This window comes from Austrofundulus limnaeus, unplaced genomic scaffold (assembly GCF_001266775.1).
Source record: "Austrofundulus limnaeus strain Quisiro unplaced genomic scaffold, Austrofundulus_limnaeus-1.0 Scaffold112, whole genome shotgun sequence".
In the NCBI taxonomy this organism is placed as follows: Eukaryota; Metazoa; Chordata; class Actinopteri; order Cyprinodontiformes; family Rivulidae; genus Austrofundulus; species Austrofundulus limnaeus.
This window is the reverse complement of record NW_013952514.1, coordinates 864,225-869,443: the sequence shown is the minus strand read 5'-3', so window position 1 is coordinate 869,443 and position 5,219 is coordinate 864,225. Positions and strand designations below refer to the sequence as shown.

Here is a 5,219-nt window from a genome sequence, read left to right as displayed (position 1 = left end):
CAAAATTGTTTTAGTCTAATAAAAAGACCACTGTGTGTGTGTGTGTGTGTGTGTGTGTGTACTGGGGAGACACAATCAGGTTATGAAGACATACAGTAGGAGCAAGCACATAATCACAAATAGGCAAGCAAATCTCACAAAACACAAGCATAGACATGACACACAAAGCTGTGCACACATATGTTTGGAACAGACTGCTAAACGAGCACTGAGCCAACCAGTCTGTGCAAAACTCAACACACAGACTTACAGTATATCAGGGGTGTCCAATCCTGGTCCTCGAGGGCTGCTACCCCGCATATTTTACTTGTTTTTTCTGGTCCAACACACCTGATTCATTGGCCGAACTACCTCCTCAAGTTCTGCAGAAGACTTTTAATCATCTATTCATTCAAATCAGGTGAGTTGGAGTAAAGAAACCTATAAAACATGCAGAATGTTGGCCCTCGAGGATCAGATTTGGACACTGTTATTACATAGCACTGAGCTGAGTGGGACTTATGTGTTTTTATTCCTTTAATAACAGATTATTTTTCCAGTGTAAAATATATTTCTGTCCAAGGACAGCCCGTGAAAACTTCTGTTTGAACAATTTGCCATATTTCAAAAGTTCTGACCTCAGCCAGTTTATGCTGTGGTGAAATGTGAGCAGTGGTAATGAAGTGTAGACCTGTCTGTCTGGCATTTTGCACTGCAGGGAACTTGTCGATCGCTTGTTTTGCTGTCCACAGTGCAACTTTTGTTACCATTGTACTCCAAATTTCAGGAGGTATATGTCACATCTTTAGAAGGACGCCTCACATGGCTGGCAGCACTGACATCTAAAGTATCAGCAATTATCTTATTATCTGTGTACAACCTGCTGCACAGCATACTGGATAGGAAGACAGTGATTTAACAGTTTTTTTTTTCTTGTTCAGCAGCTTTTGACAGGTTTTGTTCTTGGACATAATGCCAAAGAGTTTGTTTTGTTTTTGTTTTTTGAAACTCACTGACCGACTTTTTATGCTAAAAAAAAACCCTTACGACATAACAAATCAAGATGTGAAAGGTGTACTTTAAGCATAACAAATAATCTTACTGGTACTGTCAAAGAGGATTGTCAATCTACAGTATACTAGCTAGAGGTGACTTCATGAACAGAAATGCACTAGCTCCATTTCTCAGAATATGAACCTTGTCACCTATGCAGGGTTCACATTGTGTAAACACAAAAGATTAAAATTTGTTGTTAAATACTTGCAGCACTTCATACAGGTACACATCTTCTTATTTCTGGATGTTGTTTTTCTTTTGGCTGCTCCTACCTGGGTAGCCACAGCAAAGAAACAAACAAAAAAACTTGCATCTAAGATTTGGGAATTGTTCTAATTTACCAAAGGCCCTTCCTGATGCAAGCTGGCCTATAACCTGCATCCTCGGTATTACAAAACCAGTGCATGGACCGCCAAGCTATCTGTGGAAAATCTGTGTAATATGAAGATTTAAAAATGTGACAAATTTTTAGGCCTCTTTCACATTGAATGATTATTCTGCTAGGCTGCAATCTACACAGTTTATTAGACCATGGTTATATTGCAACAGGTTTGGAAAACCTTCAGCGTGAATACAACCAAAGACACTAGTACTCATCAAATAGGTTTTTCCTGCTTTTGTCTACATAAGACATTGTCCTGAACTCTCACTATGGTCTATACGTCCAGGCATTACTCTCTCATCAGGATGCAGCTATGGGTACCATATTTGTCATGATCCCAGTCATACCCTTTTATCAGTTATACCTTAAATTCTTGATGACCAAGACATGGTAGTGCTCGCAGGCTTTGTGTCATGAATTTCTTGTCACCACGCGCCTCCCATCAGTGATGGGCAGTGCTAATCCAAAAAATTATCTCTGCAATTTCTAAAGTGCTTATGAAAATTTTTAGGTCAGCAACTTAAAAAGCACTTATACCATAGAAAACCTAGCAGAAGTTAATTTTAAAGCACAAGTTCAATTTGACACTTACTAGCTGGCAATAATTCATGTACAAAATTTGCACAATACTGCCAACTAGAGGTGCATGGATTTTTTTACAGCTTAATCCTACAAATGCCGATTGCTGGGGATGTGATTTCATGAAACAGACCTTTGGCTCCTGGTGTAAAAATTAAAAAGTTGTTGAGGATTGCTAGTTCGGCTGCTTCTTTGTCTTTTTCTTTTGTTTATTGTAGATTTTTCATTAAAGAAGCATCAAAAAAGTAATTTTAAAACTGTTTATTGGAAAACTGAAGTGATGCATTCTGGGTACATGACGGATTTGATTTGTGATGGGAAACGAAAGCACGGGGTACAGGAAACTAGCTTCACTTCAAAATAAGAGCTTGGATTTTAAAGTTTTCCATACTTTTGTTGTTGCTCCGGTTGACCACTAGATGTCTGTCTTCATCAGCATAACATCTTTAAATCACTTCTGCGTCCCTTCAGCTAACCCCGTTGGCCGATTGCTTCAACCGATTATGTCAAGTATTGAGCTCCAGTGTTTAAAATTTCTTTTTTAAAAAAAGGAGCTCCGATTGTAAAGTAAAATAAATCAATACATACAAAATTTTTGTATGGATTACAAACATTAACTGTTTTCGCACGGTCACATAGTTCTAACTATTGCCTTCCTGTTACATAAGCAGACACAAAGCATTGTGGGAAATGTCTGTAAAATGAGAACTGTGACCGAAAGCAACAGTCAGCAAGGACGTACGTATATCTTCCCAATAATTGTGTTGATCTGGGAGGGGTGCTGTTGGATAGATCATGTGTGTTGTGAGTCATTGAGAGCCGTACCTTCTGCTGTTCAAGATAATGATGACTGATTGATAAATAGTTACTAACGGTACTGCATTTTAATTTTAGAAAGCACAAATCCGCTTATGAATTATAATAATTAGTAAGACCGCTAAAGTGCAAACAAAATATTTAGGTCTGCAATTAGATTTGCGCTTTAGCGGGCTGATGCCCAGCACTGCCTCCCATGAAACTGAAATGCTGCCTCCACAGCGATAAACCACCATAGCCTCTGTACAAAAGTTTTGTGTTATGCTCAAAACCATTGTGGACCAAATAAGCTTTGTCGCACAGAAGGATGAGCCCACTGCACTGTTCCTATGCACCTAAAGACCAAAGAACGACACATCTCCACTGAAATACTATAAAATACTCTGTGTGAATTTAAGCCGCCAAAATTTTTGTGTACCAAAAGAACTAGAGTGCATGTGATTCACTGAAGAATCAGGTTATCTCTGGACAACAAAGAGCAGCCTGAGTCTTGTGTCATAGGAGCGATAGGGAAGCCTGTGGTGAATCATCAGCCCTGCCAGACAAGCGAAGCCTTAGACAATTTTAGCTTTGCAGAGGTTTTAATGCCTGAAGGCGATTCTCATATAAATGAAGTCAATGTTAACAAAAAACAGTGTGTGAGCCTGTGCGAGTGTGCCTCCTTGTCTGTGTGAGTGTGGCCCATACAAATCTTTGTGTACAAAGGAAATCGCTGACAGTGAAAAATGGGACCAATTCTAATTTTAATTGCCAATAGAAAATGAAAAAAAAGGCCTCAGTATTTATGGGTTCTGACCAGATGAACAGGAGGAGGAGTATGGCTTAAGCATGACAGCATATTCCTTATCACAATTAAAAAGTGCCTTAACATGACTGCAGCCCTTTGAAGTCAGATTAACAGTAATATTGGAAAGATTGGCCCCAGTTTTGAACAATGAAAGCTGAATATGGAAAAGGAAATTATTAACAGACCCAAAGGTAATGCTTCTTTCCTTTCATTTTATTCTGATTGTGCTGTGTTTTGATAGACTTTTTTGTTGGAAGCAAATTTATTTTATTTTCTTTTTTTACCATGTAATTGCTTCATGTCTACTTTAAGAAAACATGCTTCAAGTCCAACCTAGGGACTTGAAGAACAAACGAATAAAAACAAAATTTGTAAGGCAATTTAAACCTGATTTTCTTCTCCATTTCCATTTATTTGAATTCAGGATTGACATAAAAAATAAAAAGAAAGAAAAATGTGACCACAGCTGCTCCAGAACTGCTATCATTCCAAGACAAATAAACTTCCAATTACAAAATCTGAAGCAATATGTAAAGAACAAAAGAACAGGCATTCATTTATTATTACGCTGAGTTCACATCAGAAGGTAGAAAATGTCATCCAGACAGTCTTTAAATAAGGACATACAAACCCATGGGAAGGTGCAAAAGCTGGAAGTGAGAACAGTGTAATTAAAGAGAACGAGTGGAGACCAAAAGATAAAAAAGGGCTTAACCTCAGGCACAGAAACAGGAAGAGAAAAGAGGAAGGAGAGGTGACAAGGTTGCGAAAAATCCTCCCCCATGTCAATCTTAGAGAATAATGGGAGAGAACAAGGAGGGAAACTGAGGATCAGCTGCTGAGGATATGATGTACATTGTTCATGCAATCAGCTGTAAGAGCACAGAACAGAGAGGGAAGAAGACATAGTCCCAAAATAAAAAAATGGAAAGGAAGGAAAGAAACAGATGTGAAATAGAAGAAAGTGGACAGAGGTACTGTCAGTGTTCAAATCAGAGAGACAATAGAGACCTTGTAACACTTACTTTGACACTCCTGTCAAAACTTTCTCCCTGAATCTCTCTCTGCTGCCTCTGAACGGAAGAAAAAACTGTGTTAACATTCAAGAGTTCTCCGATTACACGCAGAAGCTTCAGCTTTTAGCTTTCAGGTCATAAATGAAAACTAATCCTGCAGCACAGGAATTTTCATTTCTTCTTAGAAAGAAATGCCCAAACTTTATTCAGGTCTGCTCCCTTCATAAATATCGTGCAGCTGAAATGATAAAAGGCCTCAAACCTTTTGCAGTGTTGTATGTGTTTTATTTATGTAAGGTCACAGACAGCAATAATGCTCCTTTTCAGGTCGTGCACTTGTCACATGTTTTACCAGTGTAGGTGTGAGTGTGGTTCTGTGGTAGTGTGGAGGAGGTGTGTGTTGTGTGTTAAACTGCAAAGACACTAACCTTTAAAACTAACCTTAAAAACACCACCTGTGTTCAGTAAAATGTTGTGTCTTCACATGCTGGAACAGAACATGACATGCTCTCACCCCACCAAACAAATACATTAGTAAGAAAAAATAAAAATAAAAACTAGACATGATCTCTGTAGCTGTAACTTCAACTACAGATATATATAT

At 38.3% G+C, this 5,219-nt stretch overlaps 1 long non-coding RNA gene across 8 annotated transcripts in view; it reads right to left on the bottom strand.

Moving 5' to 3' along the window:
* The window catches only part of LOC106521605 (uncharacterized), a 170,447-nt gene that overhangs the window by 9,566 nt on the left and 155,662 nt on the right, over positions 1 to 5,219 (bottom strand). For all 8 annotated transcript variants that reach the window (XR_001310688.1, XR_001310692.1, XR_001310691.1 and 5 more), the window contains one exon: positions 4,625 to 4,672. This is a non-coding gene — a long non-coding RNA (uncharacterized LOC106521605). The remainder of the gene's footprint in view (positions 1 to 4,624; positions 4,673 to 5,219) is intronic.